The sequence below is a fragment of the Triturus cristatus genome, chromosome 12 (assembly GCF_964204655.1).
Source record: "Triturus cristatus chromosome 12, aTriCri1.1, whole genome shotgun sequence".
NCBI lineage: Eukaryota > Metazoa > Chordata > Amphibia > Caudata > Salamandridae > Triturus > Triturus cristatus.
The window spans coordinates 800206456-800234082 of record NC_140595.1 but is presented as its reverse complement, the minus strand read 5'-3'; the positions used below and the strand labels follow the sequence as shown (position 1 = coordinate 800234082).

The following is a 27627-nucleotide window of genomic DNA, read 5'->3' as shown; positions in this document are numbered from 1 at the left end:
TACCACTGACTGTGGATAGGTGTGGTGTCTGTGCATTCCATTGTATTTCCGGTCAACATCATTGTGTGGGATGAGTTACATGGCTATGGTGAGTATGTGTTGTGGTGCCATAGTGGTGTGTCTCTCTCACATGTGTCACATCACCATGACTCACATAACAGTGATCACATTGCTGTAGTATTTGGCATGCACTGTGTTGTTTAGCAGATCAACATCTCCATGACACATAACAAGTTGGAATTACAACAGAGGCAAGTATAGTGCACTGGTGAGTTCATTTACAAACATGTGTGAGGATAGTGCACAGGATGGTGTGTGCTGTACATTGGGTTTTGAATCCAAAGTTCACAGTAGAGTTGGAAGTGTTGATAGCTGAAATGTCCAGAGTAAAGTCCACAGTCATCTGCTACATTGGACCAACATGATCTCTCCATGTCATGTAGGCGAGTTGTGTTAGATATGACAAGGTGAACGGGTTGCGCACAAAGAACACTTTCCAGAACAGGTTTAGAGGCCCTCGGCGATGTGCATGGACATCTGCGTCTCACTTGTCCTTCTTCGGACGACCCCTCTTCTTCTTTGGGGAGGGGATCCTCAGGTGCAGGTCTCTGCGGTGCAGAGGACTCTCCGCCAGAGTCATCCTCCCTCCCTGTGGCACTGGCAGATCTTGCGGCAACAGATGTTGTGGCCACACAGGGAGGTGTGGACATGTTGGTGCTTATCTGGCGGAGGCATTGAAATATGTCCTGATGCACCGCAGTAAGTGCATCCCACTTTACCTCCATGTGGGCATGATGGACAGCCTGCTCCTGTTGAATTTCCTTGAGGATCCCCACTACCTGGCCGAATCCTCCGGTGCTATCCTGATACGCATCTATGATGCGTGCCAGTTGGGGGTCATCATGCAGTCCAGACCCCTCTACAAGCCGCGCCCTCTGCCTACCACCCCTCCCAGCACCCCATGCCACACGTGCAGGACCTGCGGCGGGACGCACAGGTGACACTGGGCCCCCTTGGGTGCTGTTACTGGTGGTGTTGTCCGTACCTTCCTGAGGGTCCTGTGTCCCTGTGCTGTTGGTATTCTGTGTCCTTGGTCTGTCCGTGTTGGTGGGGGTGCCCTGTCTGTTGCCAGATGCTGGAGGCATGGGTACAGGGGGTGCAGATGTTGGTACTGCTGGTGCTGCATGATGACTCACACCGGAGGTGCCAGGTTGTTCTTCGTCATCCGAAGAGGACAGAGACTGATCCACACCAGAGAGCTGAGGGTTCACCAGAATCTGGGACAGGGACTCCTCTTCATTTGCTGCTGTGTCCCCAGCACCACCTGTGTTTGGAAGAGACACACAATGTAAGTTATGTTTCTACAGGCATCAATGGTTCACATACATGACATTTTCTACTGTACGTCAGGATGCGTGCCTGTACACTGCTTTGTCCAAAGTTGTCACGGACAGAGATTGATACTGTTGTGGCACATTGCCCAGCCAACATGAAACATTTCAATGTGCATGTCGAAGTGTGTGCATGCCCAGCTCATGTACAGATTTGGCTGTACATGGCCATTACTACTCAAGGGCCATCACGTTGCTGACACAGGTGTGCCATCCCTGTACACATTTGACCTTTAACAAGGACATACGTGCAATTCCACTGAGGATATGTTGTAAGGTTGGGGCATGTGTGGTAGCAGATTTTGCTAGTCTTTGTGTGTCACATTGGTATATTGGTACAACATGGTCACAGTCCGGTATGCCTGTGATCTCTTGGGAGAAAGTGTTTTTTTACAGTGTTCCTAGTTCCCATCTCATTTTATACAAGTGATGATGTCACCATCGTTAATGAGTCTGGTGCTGAGTTTTGTACGTGCATATGTGATTTGACTTGTCAATGCTCTCCATGGTGACATGGATTGGGCAAGGAAGCACTGTGGCTTTTCAATGCTCATGACAGTGAGAGCCGGTGGTGTGTGTGTTGCGGTTTGGCTGCTGTGAGTAGCATGTCTCCTCCAATGCAGTCCAGGTTAGACCTTGTGTCTACAGTGTCTATGTCAGTGAGTGTTGTGTTATGTGAAGGATGCATATGTTTCAGCACGATGTTGGAGTGAAATGCAGCTCACAACAGCACCAAGTGTGAATGAGACCATGCTATGGTGTCGGCTAGATTGGTGTGTCCATTCCATTCACTGTCAGATGTCCCCTGTCAATGATGTTTATGTGAGTTCCTGTGTGTTTTGTGCAATGTACTATATATGGATCTCCACACTTGTCATCTGCAAGACACACCTCCACAGCCAGGCCAGGGGGCACACCTGGACACTGCATCCCAGACAGTGAGTTTGAACATATGGTTGCAATGGCTGTGTGTGCGACCGTGTTTGGTTTGACCAGTGCATATGTGTGATTTTCAGCCACATCATTTCTCAGGCCCATGTGTCAGACATCTTGCATTATCGTTGTGAGTGACTGGTACCACGTGTGCAATGTGTTTTATAATAGAAGGTGTGTGTATATCCAGCATCGGTGTTATTTGTTTTCAAGTCAGGACCTCCTTCTACCCCAGGCCAGTTATGCCATCATGAAGTGTGCCACCATTGCAGTGAGTGCAGGTTAACTTTCAGGATGTCAGTCAGTGCAGTCCTGGTGTTTGTTGGTGCCCAGTTCCCAGCAGGGCCTTGTGCTCCCCACAACAGAGCCCAGTGTCAGACATCATGTCAGTCCATTCCCATTCCCTGTGAGGCGAACATGGTTCAGTGTGAGCTTGCTGGACCATGTGGGTGGGTGGGGAATGTCTGTGACTGCAACTCCCTTCATGCTTTTGGCTACACCCCCCTTCCCAACATGCCCATACTTCCTTCATTTTGACTCTGCTTTCCAGTGAGGGAGTGTGACAGCAATGGCAAGATGGCTGACTGTGCAGTCCTGGTGTTTGTTGGTGCCCAGTTCCCAGCAGGGCCTTGTGCTCCCCACAACAGAGCCCAGTGTCAGACATCTTGTCAGTCCATTCCCACTCCCTGTGAGGCGAGCATGGTTCAGTGTGAGCTTGCTGGGCCATGTGGGTGGGTGGGGAATGTCTGTGGCTGCAACTCCCATCATGCTTTTGGCTACAACCCCCTTCCCAGCATGCTCATACTTCCTTCCTTTTGACTCTGCTTCCCTGTGAGGGAGTGTGACAGCAATGGCAAGATGGTTGACTGTGAAGTCCTGGTGTTTGTTTGGCTACAAGTCCAATAAGAGCCCCTGTGCTTCACACGGCAGAACCCAGTGCGGTGTACCTTTGGGTGATATTTCACTACAGTGTGAGTCAATGCATTATACTCAGTGAGTTGTGTGGAGTTTGTGTTGAGGGGTGTGTGTGTCTACACATGCTGGTAAGTATGGTCAGAGCTGTCAGTTCTCCTTCCCACCTGGCCAGACATCCCACCATGAAACGTGCTTCCATTGGAGGGCGTGCAAGTTGGCTTTCAGGATGTCAGGCAGTGGTGTCCTGCTTCTAATTGGCGCACAAGCCCTGCCAGGGCCTTGTGCTCCCCACAGTAGGACACAGTGTCAGCCATCTTGTCAGTCATTGTTCACTCCCTGTGATGTGGGCATGGTTCAGAGAGGTCTTGATGGGCCAATTGGGAGGGGGAGCATTATCTGTGACTACAAACCCCATCATGCTTTTGGATACACTCACTTCACCTGCATACCCACTATTCCTGCCTGTCAGTCAGTCAGCTGCACTGTGAGGTAGTGTGTTTGTGGTGGCAAACTGTCTGACAGTGTTTATTTGGCTTTGTGCTACTGCCTTGCTCTATTTGTTGGTAGGTTTTTACATGTCATGACACAGTTACAAGTCACTATGAGATGGCAGGTATTGTGTTTGTCTGACTAGCATACACATCTTGGGATGATTATCTATTGGTTACTGTGGCTTTGCTAACGGTGCATGGTTTCACTGTCCCCTTGCCACACAATATTGAGTATATTGGTTGTATACTCACCAGGCTCTGGTATGTCTGATAGACCATTGACGCTCTCTGGTGGGAGGATGTCCCGCACCTTCTCTTCCCAGGACTCTTAAACCGCTTTGGATGACTGAACTTTGCAGTTCAAGGGGAAGAAAGGTTTGTGGCCCTCCTAACTTTGGCCAGGGGTTTCAATCATCTGACTTGAGGTACACTGTATACATGGTGCATGACCCAAAACTTTAACCGCATGCATAAGAGGACCAAGATCCCCTAAGGAACAAGGTCTCCCTCTGTATTAGATCTTCCTCGCAATGTTATTTGATAATTCTAGACAATTTAAAATGGGTTAATCTGATGGATACCTCTATCTACATATTCCTCACCTGTAGAACAATCCCAGGTGTCAGACTGGATCTGGAACACTTGAAAGCTCTTAAGTCACCAGAAGAGGACAAGGGTCAGTGATGTCAGGCAGCATCACTGAGGTCATAAAGCACACGCCCGCGTTCAACAATGTCAGTTCCCTATTTTCCATGCCTTCAACGAGGATCTGGAGATTCGCTCTCTGAGAATTTTTCTTCACAAAAAACATTAACTAGTCAGTACCAAAAAGTCTTATCCAAAGAAATCTGGGTTCAAACCATGCAGGGATTGTGAGGGATAGATGACCTTTACGCATCCCCATTCTGCCTGTCTTTGGTGTCTGGGGTCAAATCATGACTCCTGGGTGTCTTGCCTCAGTATGTGTGTTCGAGACACGATTGCAGACCACTTCATCCTCTTCAACTAGAAAAAAACGGAAGAAGCACAGGAAGGAAAAAAAACACTCAAAAGGGAATTCTCCCCATCACTCACTGACTCCTACAGGATCTTTGTCTCTGGAGCTGGAGATGGTTGACTCAACGCCAGTGAATCTAACTCTCGTCGACCCTGCTACACGTCTGGACCGGGCTCCGGAGTGTTCTCTGGCCTTTCCAGAGGCCTCAGCTCTGGTACTTCCACTGCATGAAAATCCGGCATCAGTGCTGGCTTTCCCTGAGCTCCCGACCCCAATGCCTGACCTAACTGCATTCCTTAACACCATGTATACTATCTTTGCGAAGGCCTCGTTGCTGACTGGTGCCCCTTCAGGGCCAGCACTCCCTTTCTAGACTTCCCATGTTTCTTTATTTCGAGTCAAAGCCCTTCAGTCCTGCACCGTTGGAACCAGTACCATCTCCACACTGCTTCTATCTCGCACTCAGGTACACAGCACCTAAACTGACACTTTAGACTGTGCCTCACCTCTGTTGCTGGATATGCCACCATCATCACCACAGCCCGACTCCAATCTCCAACAAAGATTTTTTACAGAGGTCCAATGTCTTTTAAAAGAAGAATTATACAGACCCCGTCTTCATGACATCTTTGAGATGGGCTCTGACCCTTTTGAATATATTCCTTATGGAGATCCTGACCAAGATACCCTGGAGTTTCAAGGACTGTCCTCTGCCAGTAGCTTAGACACCTCCTCAGAGTTGGCTATGGGCTTTCTCACTTTATCACCAATGCCTGCGGTAGTATCTCTATAATGATTCTGAAAACTGCAGAGGTATTAGATTTCCAGCTGCCCACCATTGAAACTAAAACCAATGTCCTGACTGAAATTCTTTTGGCCTCTTCTCGACTTCAAAACTGCTTCTTCCCTTAATGATCCCTTTTAGTTTATATTTCAGTGGCATGGGAGAAGCCTTCTTCCACCCCAGCAGTCATAAGGCATTCCAGTCACCATTATCGACCAGCTCCTGGTGATCCACTGTTCCTCTCGGCTCATACATCGCTGGAGAGCCATTGTTGTTCAAGCCTCCTGCTCTGGAGCACAATCTTGAGGTACCTTTCCAACCTCTCCATCAGATAGAGAATCTAAAAGACTAGAGGCTTGGGGTAAAAAGGCCTTTTCTCTCGTAGGGGATTTCCATGTATAGTCTCAACACAGAAGTCCAGAGGTAAGGAACTACAGAAACACACAGAGCAAATGAGCTCAAAATGCCTGAATGCCACTAGACTAGAGCCAAGCTAACAAAGTCCTCAAAAAGAGGACATAATCCCATCACCCACCGTGGTGGCATGCTTCATCATGTGGGATCTCCTCTCACCCAAACCTGGTTTGGCTGAGGAGCTACTACTCCCTGTGTGAACCTGCGGGAGGAGCTCGCGGATGTTTTAATTCTACGCTACTGAAAATTGATCTCCTAAAGATCGATGAAGCTGACCTAAGTAAGGTGAAATTTAGAAGTGCGGTGTGGAAAAAGTGATGTAAAATTGACTACAGGAACCCGAAAAAACTTTAATGCAAAAATATCCCTGTGCCAATGTTAAAAACAAGGTAGTAGCGCGAACTGGCCTAATAGCCGAACGCACTATCAAACAACCAAAAAACGGTCTACATGTTTCAGCCTATAATGATAGGAAAATTGTTGAGATCTAGGCTTTCATCAGGACCAAAATAACAAAGACTGCTGCACCTACAACGAAGCGCACCAAGCAATAACTTAAACTAGTGTCTAAGTGAAGACAGGCCGATACACCAACCTTGTACCGCAGGATCAAATGGAATAGTTACAAGTATCCTGTCAGTCAAAATAGGTAAGTACCTGTATAAATGAAATAAAAAAACAGCAAATAAGTCAGTTAGTAGCTGGGCTCTGTAGTACAAACATGGCACAAGCCCACATGAGCTAGAACAGTCAAAACTGTACTGTATCAGTCTTACCCGTAATTCAATCGGGACTACGCCTACCGCTCCTGGTAACAACTCAGGGCGTGAGACAACGCACTGTGAAAAAAGGCAGATAAAAGAAGCGTATAGTGTAGTGAACAACAAACATATAACAGGTCGTTAGGCCAGTTATTATAATATTTAAAAGGGAGATATAGTCGATGGTATGTCTATCCCAAGGAGACAAGAGACAGATAAAACCATCCAAGACAGATCCCACTATTAGAGGCCAAAGAATCAACCCTCAACAACAGATCATGACCTATCGTAACAGTACCCAAGAGCACCTATCAAAGGAGCGCATTACCAGGGCCTCAAAATTGAGTCGATAGGTACTTATCTTATCAAAACTTTTCAAGGTAAGGCAAAAAAACGTCCTAGACGATTTGTACAACAGGTGGATGGCGTGGCACTATGGGAGCAAACAAACCAGCTTGTAAATTTTGTCCCAAGTGAAAACCTCTAGAGCACTCAATCGTAGTAAAAATGCAGGGAGGCTAGAGATGTTATGAAGGAGGGTAACAAAATAATACCGATCGTAAATATGGCCAGCCAATGTTCAGATATACTCTGGCACTCGAAGGACACCTCAATAGGGGGCCACAGTCAGAAAAACCGTGCCTCCGTAATAGCACTCCTGTAGTGATTCGAGTATATGCCAATATTAGTACGAGGCAGCAAAATGCTATGTTAGCCTATCCTTCATATACAGAACAAAAGTATGTTCAATAAAAAATCATCGTAAAAAAGGTCAATACACTTACGAGGTGGTACAAAGGAATTGCACAAACAAGTAAAGTCTCGTAAAGTGTAATTGAGCGTAAGGCTCACACAGCCCAACCTCTGCAGTGAATGCAAGGACTACAAGGTAATTTCCCAAACAAGTGAAGTCTCGTAATGTGTAATAAAGAGTGAAGCTCACACAACCCAACCTCAGCAGTGGATGCAAGGGCCAAAAACGACAACGAGTCCCCTACCTTTCCGGCGCTGCCCCGGGCCTCCTTCCTGAATGCTAGTGGCAGCCCCGGGCGGCAGTTGCTTCGGAGTTTTAACACGGAAGCCCTGCCCAGACGCGTCAATGCGCGCCATTGCATGTGGGCCAAGAGTCCAAGAATAATGACGTCCCAGCATGAGCGAGCAGTCTGGGTAATGTAGTCTTGTACACAGAAAGCGCGATGTAAAGAGTCCGGTAGTGACTCACATGCAGCTCACAGAGGAGATATCATTCCTGCACGCCCCGAGAGATTTTATACAGGACTATCTCAAGCCTTAACACGCGTGGTGTAACATCAACCAAATTACATGGGGAATTGAACATCATACTTGAGAAAATATGCGAAACGGTGTCAAGAAATAAAAGTATAAAGCCAGATGACAATACAGGGCTAATAGATCACCATTTTTCAAAACATTAGTTACAACCCAGATGCACCACCCGCCCCCGCAAAAGAAGCCTCAACTTGTGGCTGCGAGTGAAGGGCAGTGGTGGGCAGTGTAGAACATGAGTAAAAGGCCATCTAACAGCTATCATACTACAGAGACGACCAAGGTATAGAGTCATTAAGACCATAGCGATCAGACTGAAGCTTAAACACCCACCGTTGCTCTTTCTTAAAAATACATTTGGCCACATCTGCAACGTGCATGGGAATAAAAGGTTGTTCAAGAGCAGTCCAAAAGAGCTGTTCAGGTCCATGGTTACTATCGAGAAAGTGGTTGGTTAATCTCGTGGAGGCTTTCTTGCAGCGAATTGTACTTTTATGTTCCATAATACGCTGTTTGACTTTGCGTGTTGTCATACCCACATATTGTTTCTTGCAGGGGCAAGTGATCAGATACACCACTTTCTCACTATTGCAATTCGTGTGGCGGAGCTGTTTCCACGGTCGCGGAAGTCCAATATCAATCTCATTGGTGTGTTTGGTCTGGGCACACACCATGCATCCGCCACACGGATAGTGACCCCTGACCGGTGGGAGGCCCCATAAGGATCCTGACACAGTTGGTGGAACACTACGTGGCCTAGTATGGATGACCGCATGTTGCAAATTAGTGCCTCTTTTAAATGAAAACAAGGGGAAAGGTAGTTTTTCTTCACCACTGTTCAGAATTTGCCAATGCTTACGCACAATCTTCTGAATGCGATTGGAGGATGTGCTGAAGGTGTTCACAAATGTCAGTCTGTCCTGAGATGTTTTAGGAACAGAGACCTTCAGCAGAGCGTCCCGGTTATTGTTAGCCGCTCGTTTGTACGAGTGCTTGATCAGCCTAGAGGGATAATTCCTAGACTTCAAGTTCTGCGACAAAACATTGGCATGTTTAATGAAAGCTTCATTGGTGGAGCAGTTGCGTCTCAATCGCAGAAACTGGCCAAAAGGCAGGCCAGTCCTCAATCCCTTGGGATGGAAGCTGTCGAATTTCAGTAAGGAATTTCTTGCCATGGGCTTAGTATACAATTCGCTGCCTAAGCCACCTCCTGTGGGAAAGATCCACAGATCCAAGAAGGCCAATCCCATTTTGCTGAATTCTACAGTGAAATTCAAAAAGACGTTTTGGTCATTGAGCCGGTTGTGAAAAGCTGTGAGGGAGACATCATCTCCTCTCCATATGACCAAAACGTCGTCAATATATCGTTTCCATACTTTGATGGAATCCAAAAAAGGGTTGGTAGATGAAAGTACGTGGTTCTGTTCAAACAAATGGACATAGAGGTTGGCCAGTCTGGGGGCAAAAACACTGCCTATCGAAGTTCCGGATATTTGCAGGTAGAACTGGTCTTCGAACTTAAAAAAGTTCTCCATCATCGCCAGCCTGGCACATTCCAATATGAAGGGAACAGGGGAGCTCAATGGCTCCGTAATGTTATCCAACAACACTCTAATTGCTTCAAGAGTGTCCCCTTGCGGGATACATGTGTATAATGATTCCACATCAAAACTGACTAGATAGTCAGTCTCGATGTTGAAATCAATGCCAGGGAGAATGTTCAAAATGTCCTTAGTGTCCTGTAAAAAAGTGGGCATAGTTCTCACCAAAGGTCTCAGGAACACATCTACAAAAGAGGACAAAGGCTCCAACAATGAACCAATACCCGAGATAATGGGTCTGCCAGGTGGTGGGCGCTGCTCTTTATGCACCTTAGGCAAGATGTAAAAATAAGGAGTAACCGGGTGAGTCGTCACCAGGTAGTCAGCCTCTCGAGTGGAGATCCAACCTTCGAGTTTGGCTTCAGAAACCAAATCTCCAATTTCTCTCTGAAGTCTCTCAGTGGGGTCAGAACCTAACAGTCTATAGAAATTTTCATTATTGAGCTGTCATAAACATTCAGCCCGGTAATCTGTAGTGTTAAGAATAACAATAGCACCGCCTTTGTCGGCGGGCTTGATGATGATAGATGGATTCTTAGATAATGAATCCACAGCCTTTTTGTCGATGTTAGAGAGGTTGTGATAGTAATTGTCTAAGCCCATATCAATCTTTGAAACCTCTGTAGAGACAGCTGCCTCAAACGCTAAGACCAATGGGGGTGCAGAGTTAGCAGGTGGCAAAAAAGTGGATTTCTTACGTAGCCCACTATCAACACTTTCCTCCAGCTGTGAAGCAGTATCACAGATCTTGTCTTTAAAAAAGAACCGTAATCTAATTTTACGAAAAAATCTGGCTAATTCACACTGAATCAGAAAAGGATCACCTGAGTTGGTAGGTACAAAACCAAGCCCCTTATTTAAGACATTAGTCTCAGAGGGGGTAAGAGCATAAGAGCTCAAGTTGACAATCAGTTGTTGCTGGGTCCCGCTACTTGCGGTCCCTTCGTCATGCTGCGAAGACTCCGTGGAGAAGGTGGTGGGCTGAAATGAACTCGTGTTTGGCCCTGCTGACCTCTCCTTCTGCCCCTGTTCCTGCCGCGACCCTGCCCTAAAAAAGGCTGTTGTTGAAACATTTGGGGGGGCGGGTTAAAGGGCATCATTTGTGGATGAAAAGGGACATTAGGGAATTGCCACGGGGCTGGATTCCACCATTGTGTATGTGGATTCCCCTGCCAATTACCTCTGTAGCCACGTCTGCCTCTCCCACGATTTTGTGCTGGCGGGCGTTCAGTGGTATCGGAGTCACTAGACCAGTCATCCGACCCAGATGTGGAATAATTGGAGCCATACTTCCTGCCCTTTCTGTTGTACTCAGGGGCGACGTAGTTCTCTTGAGTGTATGGATAGATTCTCTCAAGAGAAAACTTCGCCAAATCCTTTTTAAACTTCTCAATTTTGGAAGCTAAGATGGAATCTTTCAGATCTTTATTGGCTTTGTTGGTTTCATCTAGATTCTTTTTGTAGACAGAGTTGGAAAGAGTAGTTTTGATCTGACCTTCTAACAGTTGAATTTCAATCAAAACATTGTCAGCTATGCGCTTCGCAGTGCTGATGATTAAAATCAACCAGTCACGTGTACAGCGCCAAGCTATGAGAGACCAGTCTTTGAGGAACATTTTGTCCTGCAGAAACAGTCGCGGGGTGTTGGTCACTATAAGTCCGGTGGGTGCACAATTAGCCCGAAGATACTCCGTCATTATGGCACCATGAATCACTGTACGGGTCCATGATTTCTTCAAGATGAGGAGTTTAGTCCACTCATCAGTCCCTGCACTCGCTACCGTGCTGCTAGAATCAAGAATAGAGGGAGTATTCGACAGAATAAGTCTTGCCATCTCCTCGTCAAAGGCCAGGCCCGTAAACTCAGCCATAATGTCGGATTAGAACACTACACCAACGCACAATAAACAGTACAGATAAAAAATCACTAGAGCGTGAAAAGACATCGCAACACTTTTGCATGTCAAAAAATGAGTGTGCTACGACCCGCAGCCAGGCAGCTGCTCAAAACATCAACAAAATTAGATTAGGAAAGGGTCTGAGGGATCACACAACCAACCTGAACAAGTCCCCCTACTAATAATGTCTCAACACAGAAGTCCAGAGGTAAGAAACACACAGAGCAAATGAGCTCAAAATGCCTGAATGCCACTAGACTAGAGCCAAGCTAACAAAGTCCTCAAAAAGAGGACATAATCCCATCACCCACCGTGGTGGCATGCTTCATCATGTGGGATCTCCTCTCACCCAAACCTGGTTTGGCTGAGGAGCTACTACTCCCTGTGTGAACCTGCGGGAGGAGCTCGCGGATGTTTTAATTCTACGCTACTGAAAATTGATCTCCTAAAGATCGATGAAGCTGACCTAAGAAAGGTGAAATTTAGAAGTGCAGTGTGAAAAAAGTGATGTAAAATATACTACAGGAACCCGAAAAAACTTTAATGCAAAAATATCCCTGTGCCAATGTTAAAAACAAGGTAGTAGCGCGACCTGGCCTAATAGCCGAATGCACTATCAAACAACCAAAAAACGGTCTACATGTTTCAGCCTATAATGATCGGAAAATTGTTGAGATCTAGGCTTTCATCAGGACCAAAATAACAAAGACTACTGCACCTACAACGAAGCGCACCAAGCAATAACTTAAACTAGTGTCTAAGTGAAGACAGGCCGATACACCAACCTTGTACCGCAGGATCAAATGGAATAGTTACAAGTATCCTGTCAGTCAAAATAGGTAAGTACCTGTATAAATGAAATAAAAAAACAGCAAATGAGTCAGTTAGTAGCTGGGCTCTGTAGTACAAACAAGGCACAAGCCCATATGAGCTAGAACAGTCAAAACTGTACTGTATCAGTCTTACCCGTAATTCAATCGGGACTACGCCTGCCGCTCCTGGTAACAACTCAGGGCGTGAGACAACGCACTGTGAAAAAAGGCAGATAAAAGAAGCGTATAGTGTAGTGAACAACAAACATATAACAGGTCGTTAGGCCAGTTATTATAATATTTAAACGTGGGATATAGTCGATGGTATGTCTATCCCAAGGAGACAAGAGACAGATAAAACCATCCAAGACAGATCCCACTATTAGAGGCCAGAGAATCAACCCTCAACAACAGATCATGACCTATCGTAACAGTACCCAAGAGCACCTATCAAAGGAGCGCATTACCAGGGCCTCAAAATTGAGTCAATAGGTACTTATCTTATCAAACCTTTTCAAGGTAAGGCAAAAAACGTCCTAGACGATTTGTACAACAGGTGGATGGCGTGGCACTATGGGAGCAAACAAACCAGCTTGTAAATTTTGTCCCAAGTGAAAACCTCTAGAGCACTCAATCGTAGTAAAAATGCAGGGAGGCTAGAGATGTTATGAAGGAGGGTAACAAAATAATACCGATCCTAAATATGGCCAGCCAATGTTCATATATACTCTGGCACTCGAAGGACACCTCAATAGGGGGCCACAGTCGGAAAAACCGTGCCTCCGTAATAGCACTACTGTAGTGATTCGAGTATATGCCAATATTAGTACGAGGCAGCAAAATGCTATCTTAGCCTATCCTTCATATACAGAACAAAAGTATGTTCAATAGAAAATCATCGTAAAAAAGGTCAATACACTTACGAGGTGGTACAAAGGAATTGCACAAACAAGTAAAGTCTCGTAAAGTGTAATTGGGCGTCAGGCTCACACAGCCCAACCTCTGCAGTGAATGCAATGACTACAAGGTAATTTCCCAAACAAGTGAAGTCTCGTAATGTGTAATAAAGAGTGAAGCTCACACAACCCAACCTCAGCAGTGGATGCAAGGGCCAAAAACGACGAGTCCACTACCTTTCCGGCGCTGCCCCGGGCCTCCTTCCTGAATGCTAGTGGCGGCCCCGGGCGGCAGTTGCTTCGGAGTTTTAACACGGCAGCCCTGCCCAGACGCGTCAATGCGCGCCATTGCGTGTGGGCCAAGAGTCCAAGAATAATGACGTCCCAGCATGAGCGAGCAGTCTGGGTAATGTAGTCTTGTACACAGAAAGCGCGATGTAAAGAGTCCGGTAGTGACTCACATGCAGCTCACAGAGGAGATATCATTCCTGCGCGCCCCGAGAGATTTTATACAGGACTATCTCAAGCCTTAACACGTGTGGTGTAACATCAACCAAATTACATGGGGAATTGAACATCATACTTGAGAAAATATGCGAAACGGTATCAAGAAATAAAAGTATAAAGCCAGATGACAACACAGGGCTAATAGATCACCATTTTTCAAAACATTAGTTACAACCCAGATGCACCACCCGCCCCCGCAAAAGAAGCCTCAACTTGTGGCTGCGAGTGAAGGGCAGTGGTAGGCAGTGTAGAACATGAGTAAAAGGCCATTTAACAGCTATCATACTACAGAGACGACCAAGGTATAGAGTCATTAAGACCATAGCGATCAGACTGAAGCTTGAACACCCACCGTTGCTCTTTCTTAAAAAGAAATTTGGCCACATCTGCAACATGCATGGGAATAAAAGGTTGTTCAAGAACAGTCCAAAAGAGCTGTTCAGGTCCATGGTTACTATCGAGAAAGTGGTTGGTTAATTTCGTGGAGGCTTTCTTGCAGCGAATTGTACTTTTATGTTCCATAATACGCTGTTTGACTTTGCGTGTTGTCATACCCACATATTGTTTCTTGCAGGGGCAAGTGATCAGATACACCACTTTCTCACTATTGCAATTCGTGTGGCGGAGCTGTTTCCACGGTCGCGGAAGTCCAATATCAATCTCATTGGTGTGTTTGGTCTGGGCACACACCACGCATCCGCCACACGGATAGTGACCCCTGACCGGTGGGAGGCCCCATAAGGATCCTGACACAGTTGGTGGAACAATACGTGGCCTAGTATGGATGACCGCATCGTGCAAATTAGTGCCTCTTTTAAATGAAAACAAGGGGAAAGGTAGTTTTTCTTCACCACTGTTCAGAATCCGCCAATGCTTATGCACAATCTTCTGAATGCAATTGGAGGATGTGCTGAAGGTGTTCACAAATGTCAGTCTGTCCTGAGATGTTTTAGGAACAGAGACCTTCAGCAGAGCGTCCCGGTTATTGTTAGCCGCTCGTTTGTACGAGTGCTTGATCAGCCTAGAGGGATAATTCCTAGACTTCAAGTTCTGCGACAAAACATTGGCATGTTTAATGAAAGCTATTGGTGGAGCAGTTGCGTCTCAATCGCAGAAACTGGCCAAAAGGCAGGCCAGTCCTCAATCCCTTGGGATGGAAGCTGTCGAATTTCAGTAAGGAATTTCTTGCCATGGGCTTAGTGTACAATTCGCTGCCTAAGCCACCTCCTGTGGGAAAGATCCACAGATCCAAGAAGGCCAATCCCATTTTGCTGAATTCTACAGTGAAAGTCAAAAAGATGTTTTGGTCATTGAGCCAGTTGTGAAAAGCTGTGAGGGAGACATCATCTCCTCTCCATATGACCAAAACGTCGTCAATATATCGTTTCCATAATTTGATGGAATCCAAAAAAGGGTTGGTAGATGAAAGTACGTTTTTCTGTTCAAACAAATGGACATAAAGGTTGGCCAGGCTGGGGGCAAAAACACTGCCCATCGAAGTTCCGGATATTTGCAGGTAGAACTGGTCTTCGAACTTAAAAAAGTTCTCCATCATCGCCAGCCTGGCACATTCCAATATGAAGGGAACAGGGGAGCTCAATGGCTCCGTAATGTTATCCAACAACACTCTAATTGCTTCAAGAGTGTCCCCTTGCGGGATACATGTGTATAATGATTCCACATCAAAAGTGACTAGATAGTCAGTCTCGATGTTGAAATCAATGCCAGGGAGGATGTTCAAAATGTCCTTAGTGTCCTGTAAAAAAGTGGGCATAGTTCTCACCAAAGGTCTCAGGAACACATCTACAAAAGAGGACAAAGGCTCCAACAATGAACCAATACCCGAGATAATGGGTCTGCCAGGTGGTGGGCGCTGCTCTTTATGCACCTTAGGCAAGATGTAAAAATAAGGAGTAACCGGGTGAGTCATCACCAGGTAATCAGCCTCTCGAGTGGAGATCCAACTTTCGAGTTTGGCTTCAGAAACCAAATCTCCAATTTCTCTCTGAAGTCTCTCAGTGGGGTCAGAACCTAACAGTCTATAGAAATTTTCATTATTGAGCTGTCGTAAACATTCAGCCCGGTAATCTGTAGTGTTAAGAATAACAATAGCACCGCCTTTGTCGGCGGGCTTGATGATGATAGATGGATTCTTAGATAATGAATCCACAGCCTTTTTGTCGATGTTAGAGAGGTTGTGATAGTAATTGTCTAAGCCCGTATCAATCTTTGAAACCTCTGTAGAGACAGCTGCCTCAAACGCTAAGACCAATGGGGGTCTTAGCGTTTGAGGCAGCTGTCTCTACAGAGGTTTCAAAGATTGATACGGGCTTAGACAATTACTATCACAACCTCTCTAACATCGACAAAAAGGCTGTGGATTCATTATCTAAGAATCCATCTATCATCATCAAGCCCGCCGACAAAGGCGGTGCTATTGTTATTCTTAACACTACAGATTACCGGGCTGAATGTTTACGACAGCTCAATAATGAAAATTTCTATAGACTGTTAGGTTCTGACCCCACTGAGAGACTTCAGAGAGAAATTGGAGATTTGGTTTCTGAAGCCAAACTCGAAGGTTGGATCTCCACTCGAGAGGCTGACTACCTGGTGATGACTCACCCGGTTACTCCTTATTTTTACATCTTGCCTAAGGTGCATAAAGAGCAGCGCCCACCACCTGGCAGACCCATTATCTCGGGTATTGGTTCATTGTTGGAGCCTTTGTCCTCTTTTGTAGATGTGTTCCTGAGACCTTTGGTGAGAACTATGTCCACTTTTTACAGGACACTAAGGACATTTTGAACATCCTCCCTGGCATTGATTTCAACATCGAGACTGACTATCTAGTCAGTTTTGATGTGGAATCATTATACACATGTATCCCGCAAGGGGACTGAGAAACCACCACTCTAGTCAGGGCAAGGAAGTTACACGCCAAAGATAACCCCTGCTCACCCCCTTGGTAGCTTGGCACGAGCAGACAGGCTTATCCCTGAGGCGATGTGTAAAGCGTTTGCGCACGCACCCAGCAACAACACCCAAGGCCCACCACAAAGGAAACTCCACACAAGGTCACCAATAAAAAGCAAAAAGTTCAGGGGTGAACCTGCCAGAAGGGCCAAGTCCAACAGGGACACTCTTGAAGCAATTAGAGTGTTGTTGGATAACATTACGGAGCCATTGAGCTCCCCTGTTCCCTTCATATTGGAATGTGCCAGGCTGGCGATGATGGAGAACTTTTTTAAGTTCGAAGACCAGTTCTATCTGCAAATATCCGGAACATCGATGGGCAGTGTTTTTGCCCCCAGCCTGGCCAACCTTTATGTCCATTTGTTTGAACAGAACCACGTACTTTCATCTACCAACCCTTTTTTGGATTCCATCAAAGTATGGAAACGATATATTGACGACGTTTTGGTCATATGGAGAGGAGATGATGTCTCCCTCACAGCTTTTCACAACTGGCTCAATGACCAAAACGTCTTTTTGAATTTCACTGTAGAATTCAGCAAAATGGGATTGGCCTTCTTGGATCTGTGGATCTTTCCCACAGGAGGTGGCTTAGGCAGCGAATTGTACACTAAGCCCATGGCAAGAAATTCCTTACTGAAATTCGACAGCTTCCATCCCAAGGGATTGAGGACTGGCCTGCCTTTTGGCCAGTTTCTGCGATTGAGACGCAACTGCTCCACCAATGAAGCTTTCATTAAACATGCCAATGTTTTGTCGCAGAACTTGAAGTCTAGGAATTATCCCTCTAGGCTGATCAAGCACTCGTACAAACGAGCGGCTAACAATAACCGGGACGCTCTGCTGGAGGTCTCTGTTCCTAAAACATCTCAGGACAGACTGACATTTGTGAACACCTTCAGCACATCCTCCAATCGCATTCAGAAGATTGTGCATAAGCATTGGCGGATTCTGAACAGTGGTGAAGAAAAACTACCTTTCCCCTTGTTTTCAATTAAAAGAGGCACTAATTTGCGCGATGCGGTCGTCCATACTAGGCCACGTAGTGTTCCACCAACTGTGTCAGGATCCTTATGGGGCCTCCCACCGGTCAGGGGTCACTATCCGTGTGGCGGATGCATGGTGTGTGCCCAGACCAAACACACCAATGAGATTGATATTGGACATCCGCGACCGTGGAAACAGCTCCGCCACACGAATTGCAATAGTAAGAAAGTGGTGTATCTGATCACTTGCCCCTGCAAGAAACAATATGTGGGTATGACAACACGCAAAGTCAAACAGCGTATTATGGAACATAAAAGTACAATTCGCTGCAAGAAAGCCTCCACGAGATTAACCAACCACTTTCTCGATAGTAACCATGGACCTGAGCAGCTCTTTTGGACTGTTCTTGAACAACCTTTTATTCCCATGCACGTTGCAGATGTGGCCAAATTTCTTTTTCAGAAAGAGCAACGGTGTGTGTTCAAGCTTCAGTCTGATCGCTATGGTCTTAATGACTCTATACCTTGGTCGTCTCTGTAGTATGATAGCTGTTAGATGGCCTTTTACTCATGTTCTACACTGCCCACCACTGCCCTTCACTCGCAGCCACAAGTTGAGGCTTCTTTTGCGGGGGCGGGTGGTGCATCTGGGTTGTAACTAATGTTTTGAAAAATGGTGATCTATTAGCCCTGTGTTGTCATCTGGCTTTATCCTTTTATTTTTTGACACCGTTTCGCATATTTTCTCAAGTATGATGTTCAATTCCCCATGTAATTTGGTTGATGTTACACCACGCGTGTTAAGGCTTGAGATAGTCCTGTATAAAATCTCTCGGGGCGTGCAGGAATGATATCTCCTCTGTGAGCTGCATGTGAGTCACTACCGGACTCTTTACATCGCGCTTTCTGTGTACAAGACTACATTACCCAGACTGCTCGCTCATGCTGGGACGTCATTATTCTTGGACTCTTGGCCCACACGCAATGGCGCGCATTGACGCGTCTGGGCAGGGCTTCCGTGTTAAAACTTCGAAGCAACTGCCGCCCGGGGCCGCCACTAGCATTCAGGAAGGAGGCCCGGGGCAGCGCCGGAAAGGTAGGGGACTCGTTGTCGTTTTTGGCCCTTGCATCCACTGCTGAGGTTGGGTTGTGTGAGCTTCACTCTTTATTACACATTACGAGACTTCACTTGTTTGGGCAATTCCCTTGTAGTCCTTGCATTCACTGCAGAGGTTGGGCTGTGTGAGCCTTACGCCCAATTACACTTTACGAGACTTTACTTGTTTGTGCAATTCCTTTGTACCACCTCGTAAGTGTATTGACCTTTTTTACGATTATTTTTTATTGAACATACTTTTGTTCTGTATATGAAGGATAGGCTAACATAGCATTTTGCTGCCTCGTACTAATATTGGCATATACTCGAATCACTACAGGAGTGCTATTACGGAGGCACGGTTTTTCCGACTGTGGCCCCCTATTGAGGTGTCCTTCGAGTGCCAGAGTATATATGAACATTGGCTGGCCACATTTAGGATCGGTATTATTTTGTTACCCTCCTTCATAACATCTCTAGCCTCCCTGCATTTTTACTACGATTGAGTGCTCTAGAGGTTTTCACTTGGGACAAAATTTACAAGCTGGTTTGTTTGCTCCCATAGTTCCACGCCATCCACCTGTTGTACAAATCGTCTAGGACGTTTTTTGCCTTACCTTGAAAAGTTTTGATAAGATAAGTACCTATCGACTCAATTTTGAGGCCCTGGTAATGCGCTCCTTTGATAGGTGCTCTTGGGTACTGTTACGATAGGTCATGATCTGTTGTTGAGGGTTGATTCTCTGGCCTCTAATAGTGGGATCTGTCTTGGATGGTTTTATCTGTCTCTTGTCTCCTTGGGATAGACATACCATCGACTATATCCCCCTTTTAAATATTATAATAACTGGCCTAACGACCTGTTATATGTTTGTTGTTCACTACACTATACGCTTCTTTTATCTGCCTTTTTTCACAGTGCGTTGTTTCATGCCCTGAGTTGTTACCAGGAGCGGCAGGCGTAGTCCCGATTGAATTACGGGTAAGACTGATACAGTACAGTTTTGACTGTTCTAGCTCATGTGGGCTTGTGCCTTGTTTGTACTACAGAGCCCAGCTACTAAATGACTTATTTGCTGTTTTTTTATTTCATTTATACAGGTACTTACCTATTTTGACTGACAGGATACTTGTAACTATTCCATTTGATCCTGCGGTACAAGGTTGGTGTATCGGCCTGTCTTCACTTAGACACTAGTTTAAGTTATTGCTTGGTGCGCTTCGTTGTAGGTGCAGTAGTCTTTGTTATTTTGGTCCTGATGAAAGCCTAGATCTCAACAATTTTCCGATCATTATAGGCTGAAACATGTAGACCGTTTTTTGGTTGTTTGATAGTGCATTCGGCTAATAGGCCAGTTCGCGCTACTACCTTGTTTTTAACATTGGCACAGGGATATTTTTGCATTACATTTTTTCGGGTTCCTGTAGTCAATTTTACATCACTTTTTCCACACTGCACTTCTAAATTTCACCTTACTTAGGTCAGCTTCATCGATCTTTAGGAGATAAATTTTCAGTAGCGTAGAATTAAAACATCCGCGAGCTCCTCCCGCAGGTTCACACAGGGAGTAGTAGCTCCTCAGCCAAACCAGGTTTGGGTGAGAGGAGATCCCACATGATGAAGCATGCCACCACAGTGGGTGATGGGATTATGTCCTCTTTTTGAGGACTTTGTTAGCTTGGCTCTAGTCTAGTGGCATTCAGGCATTTTGAGCTCATTTGCTCTGTGTGTTTCTGTAGTTCCTTACCTCTGGACTTCTGTGTTGAGACATTATTAGTAGGGGGACTTGTCCAGGTTGGTTGTGTGATCCCTCAGACCCTTTCCTAATCTAATTTTGTTGATTTCCATGTATAGTCATAAGCAATGAATAGTCTGGCCCATGTGCGGGGACCCCGGAGTGCTTCCTTTAGATATATCTTTTTAAGTGGATATTTTTCGCCTTTCTTCAGTAATGCCTGTGAAGACACTTAGGACAGATAATGCAGCCTAAGTTCATAGGCTACACTGGCCAAAGGCTCCATCATGAAGTGAAAAAGGGGCCAGTACATTATATTTAAGAGGAATTTGATTTCAAGATGGAGATGAATGAGGCTAGGACAGAGTAGCCTCATATACTGCCATTATATGGCTCAACAAAAGAGGCTGGGCTTTTAAGAGCCCAGAGACCACTAGTATCCCATCATACACAGCTGGTGTTAGTTATTTCAGTTCTTTTTTCTGGCTCCTGCTGACAGGACCCTGGAGCATTTAGCTCGGCCAACTTTTGTTTTTTCTCTTCAAAATTGACTTCTGGATTTCACTTAAAACTTGTTCACTTGTCGTCTTTGGTCTTTCCCTGCCTTGTTCAGTCTTTTTCTGACAGGAATTGTTGGATTTTCACTTACAAAATGCCATTCCTTTTTGATAAGTGTCCAGACTGTGGTAGAAAGAAGGTCAAGACTGATCCTCACAGAGTATGTATACTCTGTTTAGCAGAAAGTCATGTTCCTGACACTTGTAATATTTATAAGACATTCTCCAAGTGCACTCTTTGCAACAGGCAGAAAATGTGCCTTCAGGGAGCGGAAGAATGGCGAAAGTGGAAGACCCAATATTCAGGTTTGTCCTCTACCAGGGCTCTGTCATCTGCCTCTGGTGAGCTTTCCAGAAGAAAGAGGACTGTGAAAAAAGCTGTAGCTGTAGCATATGAGGCTACTCTGTCTTACTCTCATTCATCTCTATCACAAAAAAGAGTTTTGTGAAGGAGATTTATTCTGTGTATAAAACATCTCAAATTCCTCTTAAATGTAGTGTACTAGCCCCTTTTTCACTTCATGATGAAAAGTTTGGCCAGTGTAGCCTCTGTACTTAGGCTGCATTATCTGTCTCTCTATCTCTTAAGAGTCTTTACAGGCCTTACTGAAGTAAGGCGAAAAATATCCACTTAAGAAGATATATCTAAAGGAAGTGCTTCAGGGTCCCACACATGGGCGGCACTATTCAGTATTTATGACTTACCATGGAATTCCCCTGCAAGAGAAGTGGAGTTACAGTTAAGAAACTGTTCCTTCTGAGGGCAGTATAGCTCTGAAATTCTTTAATGCTAACTGCCTATTAGCCAGATGTGACCACCTGTTCCAGCAGACATGAAGGATCACTTTCAAGACCTCATCGCTGATGGCCAGAATCCCCCCTGCATATTATAAAATCAGACATTGACCCGGCGGATTCTGTGGCTTAGGCCATTAGTACTTCCATTATCATTCAGAGATATGCTTGGCTTCAAACCTCAATTTCTCCTTGGATGGCTAGGTCAGTCTAATGGACCTTCCTTTTGATGTGGTGTGACTTTTTTGGTGACAATGCAGACGCTGGCCTGGAGCATTTTAAGACCTCCGACTAGAGACTACCAGCCAATTTGTTGCTTTCGCTGTTTCGCAAGAACATCATCATTTCTTTTGCGACAGTACCAGCCAGCAATTCAACAGCAACCTAATCCACATGCACATTACTTCCTGGTACCCAAGAAGGGCGGTCGTCTGAGTCCTATCCTGGAACTCAGTGACTGGAACTTCTTTCTCAAAAAGGAAAAGGTCAAGATGCTGACCCTTGCTCAAGTTTTACTGCCTTGGTGTTTCAAGACTGGATGGTGTCACTTGACCTGCAGTATGTATACTTATACATACCTAGCCAGGGATCGCACCGGAAGTACTTGTAGTTTGTGGTGGGTTCTACACACTACCAGTTTGTGGTACCATCCTTCGACTCCTCGAGTCTTCATGAAGGTGATAGCAGTGGTTGTAGTCCATGTCGGATGGCCAGACATTCCCAATTTTCCATACCTGGACTATTGGCTCATCAAAGCCAGTTCACCAGAGGTGTTGTTGCACCATTTGCAGTCGACTGCATGCTTGTTGTTCAATATAAGCTTTTTGAATAATGAGCCCAAATCTCACCTGAGGCCCTCCCAACAACTTCAGTTCATGGGGCCTATATAGGACACAGCTCTTCTCCAAGCCTTCCCTTCACTGCCAAGGGACAGGTAAATACAGGAAATGGTTCCATCTTTCCAGCAAGGCTAATGAGTCCCAGTCCTGAGAGCCCTATGATTCTGAGATCTGCTGACTTCCTGCATTCTCCTAGTCATGCACACACACACTTTGGCATATGAGAGATCTTAAGTGGTGCAACTCTGAGCAGTGGCTCCAGTATGGGGGAGACCTGTCGGGATCCATCAGGATCTCCTCCATTGCTCAGGCGGAAGTGACTTGGGGGTGAACAAGGTACTCCTCACTTTCCGGTTGGCTTTTTGCCTCCCCCTCAATCCATGGCTACAGTAGTTAAAAAAAACCTCCATCCTGGGGTAGAGAGCTCATCTGAATATCAGAGGCCTCTGTTCTCTAGAAGAGTGGGTTCTTCACATCAACCTGCTGGAGCTGCGGGCAATTCTGCTGGCATTCAAGGCCTTCCTCCCTTGCAACGTGAGTCAGTCCATCCAGACAACACAACTGCAATGTGGTATTTTAACAAGCAAAGGGGAATAGGGTCTCAACTCCTTTGCCTTGCAGTGTTTTCACTGGTGCTAAAATTTGCCCTTTCCTTGGATCAGAGGGGTTGTGCTATTGGCACGGTGAAGGGGTATTTGCTTGCCTTGCCTTGCCTGCGTTCCTCTGTCTGCCAAACCAGCCATCCCATTTTAAGTCTCCTATTGGTATGTTTCCTCTAACTCTCTTTGTGTTTCTCCAAAGGGATTTAAATTGTGTTCTCATCTTTGTGATGGGGACTCTGAGCCCCTTTACAGTTGCACCCCATGAATGTTAACCATCAACACTGCATTTTTGGATGCTATTGCTTCTGCTACAAGGGTTAGTGAGCTGCAAGCCCCTAGCTGTCCCCTACCATTCACTACTTTTTCTTCTGGATAAGTTGGTGTTGTAATTAAGGGTTGCTTTCCTTCCTAAGAGCGTGACCCCTCTCCATCTCAGTCATTCCATCACCCTAAAAACCTTTTACACTCCTCTGCATCCTACAAAAGAGGAGGTATGGTTGGATCATAGACAAGCAGTTATTTACTACCTGGACCGCACCAGGAATTCCGAATGACCAGCTCTTTATCTGGTTCTGTGGTGCCAAAAAAGTAAGGCAGAGAAAAAGAGGACTCCATCACTTTGGATCATCCCCCGGCATCAAGATATGCTATGCCTTAGCTAAGAAAGAGCATCCTGAAGGGATCAGAGTCCATTCAACCAGGGCTAAGTAGACCACTTCTGCACTTTCTAGAGGAGTCCCAATTGAAGAAATTTGTGAGGTGGCAACGCAGGTTTCCTTGCACACCTTCACAAAGCACTACTGCCTGAATTCATAGGTGCCTAGGGACGGACACTTTGCCAGGTCTGTTCTGCCAGATAACCACATCTAACCATCCATCAACCCTCTTCCTAGGTAGGGTATTGCTATGAAATCTGTGCTACAGGTGAGAAATCTGCAGGTAGAAGTATCCATCATAAGAAAACGTTACTTACCTGTGGTAACAATCTTTCTGGTAGATAATCTACCTACCTGCAGATTCCTCACCAACCTGCCCGCCTCTCCATTTGATGGATGGGTTATAGGGAAAGCTAATAAGATCCAAATTCCCATGTTTTGGTGCTCCAAACCTCCATCAATGTCAATCTACCCTCTCGCCATGAAGGCTGGGAAGAAATGAAGGAAAGTGACGTTGTTGCCCCGGTGGGCACTTTATGGCCTCAGTTACGCTGCCTGATGTCTCCGGAAACTTGAGAGCTTTAAAGTTGGAAGTATGAGACTTGGGATTGTTCTACAAATGAGTAATCTGCAGGTCAATAGAGTATTCACCAGAAAGATCGTTATAGCAGGTAAGTAACTCTTTTAACGCTGATCCTCCCCTACGGCACCTTTTGATTATATCAAATTGATCTTAACGGATAGATCTTTAGCAGAATGATTGGTAGCATTAGATCAATGTTGCCTTACTTGCTATGGATCAAACATTCAATTCAAATAAAACCCGGTTTATCTGCTGCAGTCTGTAGGAGCCTACTAGACTCCTTTGATCGATCATGTGGAGCTCCAAAACTGTTTAATGCTACTGATAGCTAATCCAAATGTTTGGAGATAGATTGATTTTTTATGGGACTCATATGCTTTCACTATTGGGGTTGTAGGAAATTGCCCTTTTTTACATGGTCACCCCCGCTTTTTGCCTGGTATTTGATGTGATTCCTACTGGAAGTGCACTGGGTTTCTGCTAACCAGGTCCCGCTTGCTAGATCTTGTTCCCAAAACTGTGCAATTGTACTCCAATTGGCAATACCTTTAGTACACTTTGTAAGTCCCAGTAAATGGTACCCCTTGTACCTAGGACCTCAGGCACTAAAGACGGTCCTTAAGTGCTGCAGCATGAATTTGTGCCACCCTAATGGACCCCTCACCAAGCTCATGCAAACTGCCACTGCAGGCTGCGTGTCTCGGTGCAGACAAAAGTGAAAAGACGAGATGACACACAACTTGTGTGTTTTGCCACCTCACAGCCCTAAGGCAGGGTGACTTATATTACATGTGAGGACAGAGCTGCGTAAGCAGGTAAGCCCCTGTTCTGGTGAGTTCCACTGCTGCCAGTATCAGTGATCAGGGAAGCTATTTTAAAACATATGCTGGATGCTAGTGAAAACGAGTTCCCCAGCTACATGATGGCTTCAGTGAAAATAGGGATGTTTGGTATCAAACATCTCATATTAATAAACCCTCACTGATCCCAGTGTTGAATTTAGTAATACATACACACAGAGGGCCCCTCAGAGGTACCCCCCTGAAAACCTACCATCCTTTGGTGCTAACTGACTGGGTTACATCAGACTGCCACCAGTGATGAGTGTCTAACCTCCAAGGGTGAAGGCCTCGGCTCTCTGGGGCCCATAACCCGAGCCTGCTTGGGAAGCAGTGCTTTCACCTCTTCCCACATGATGCTCTGCGGTAGGAAAGTAGGATCTGCTTTCATGGTCCCCCCCACTTTTAGTTTGGTGTAAGTTTTTAACTAGTCTGACTAGGATCCTCCTAATCAGGACCCCAGTCACTATTCTTTCTCCCTAAATTGACCATGGTAAGTTCTTCTGTACATCCACAATTGGCTACTGATGTACCTTTGTAAGTCCCTAGTACAAGGTATTAAGGTCCCCAGGGCATAGGTACACCCGCTGGGTGAGCTGCTCGAGGTCTTCTTGCAACTCCTGTGCCTTCGACCTGTGGGTCCTCTTGAGGGGCTTTTTTGCTCCAGTGGGTTCCCCTGATTGCTCAGGGCCTGCTCTGACTGTCCTGCTTGGGGTGAGGCCCTTGGACCTTGCTGGTCCAAACGTTGCTCCTTCTAAGTTCTCCACGCCAGTTGCAGCTGCTAAAGCTTGTTGGTGCTCTCACCGGACATTGACCTCCTGGTTCTCGACTTCTGATGTGGGACAGCACGTGCGCAGATCCTGGTCTTCCTCAGCGTGGCCTGTTCCTCCCAGCTGCACCTGCAAGGTCACCGTCAACACTTCTGAACTGTCTGACATCGGTGGGAATTGTTCTTCTGTGCCTCCTGATCACCTCCGAGTGGCATAGACTCTGTCCCCTCTGCTTACAGGTTCTTCACTTCAAGAATCCACCCTTGGATTCCGCCAGACTTTCTTACAGTCTTCTCCAGCGGCATCTTCTCTGAAGTCCTCCATTGTGATCTATGGCAGTTTCCAATGTCACTTCGCACCTATGAACCCGGTTTCCCTGGTGTAGGTATCCTGGGTTCCCGGGGTATCCACGGATGGGGTGACTGTCCAACCTTCTGTCTTCCACGGGGTTTCATCAGGGTCCACTAGGAATGGTCCTTCTTCTTCAAAACTGCACTGCAACTTCCACGTTGACTTCTGTTGGACACCTGGCTGTGTTTCCACTCTGCACACAGCCACCGTGGGGGTCCTGGGTACTTACCTTGGGTGGTTCCTTGTGTCCTCAGTTCCTCAGAGTCTCCAGGTCCAAGTCCCAACTTCGGTTGCAATTCGCATTCCACTTTCTTAGAATATGGTTTGGTCTTCCCCTGTGACCACTGTACTTTGTTCTTAGTTACCTATTTGCAATCAAAGTATTGTGTATTTGTGTTGATATCTCTGGATAAGAGATATACCAATGGGTTCACTAACGCAACATCAATGTAAAAAATATCGATGTTAAAAATATCGAGTAAAAAATATAGACAACAAAAATATCAAATCCTATACTTAAACAGGTAAGTATAAAAATATCAACTAAAAAATATTGATGCAAAAAATATAGATGTATAAAATATCAACTTTTATATAACTATAAAATAAAATAGTATATGTATTTTATAATAAATATTAAATATAATTTTAACAAAATAAAATAAATGTATAATATACATTTTAACAAAATATAATACATAAGCTTAATTAAAAATAAACATACACACATAATAATGTATACATATAAACTATTATTTTTAATTTATGTTAAAAGTTTAAAATAATATAAAAAAAATTAAAATGTATATAAAATTATTTAAAATATAAAAAAAACAAAAATCTATAATTGATTAAAACATTAAACTATTAAAAAATATTTAAACTTACATTTCACAATACAATCAGCGCAAAAGTAGGGAAAGTGTTGGATAGCAAAGGGGTACAAATAACTATTCCCACTCCAGTGAGTGCAACACTAGGGAAAGTGTTGGATAGCGGAGGGGCAAAAATTACTATTCCCACTCCAGTGAGAGCAACAGTAGGGAAAGTGTTGGATAGCGGAGGGGCAAAAATTACTATTCCCACTCCAAAGAGTGCATCAGTGGAGAAAATGTTGGATAGAGGAGGGGTAAAAATTACAATTCCCACTCCAC

At 45.4% G+C, this 27627-nt stretch overlaps 1 protein-coding gene across 1 annotated transcript in view; it reads right to left on the bottom strand.

The window, feature by feature from the left end:
• Positions 1-13508, bottom strand: part of EPO (erythropoietin) — a 457580-nt gene extending 444072 nt beyond the window's left edge. Inside the window, exons 1-2 of the mRNA XM_085638048.1 lie at positions 13418-13508; positions 12439-12501 (exon numbers count right to left, since the gene is read on the bottom strand). The gene's annotated coding sequence lies outside the window, so the exon portion shown is untranslated. The remainder of the gene's footprint in view (positions 1-12438; positions 12502-13417) is intronic.
• Positions 13509-27627: the final 14119 nt, after the last annotated feature.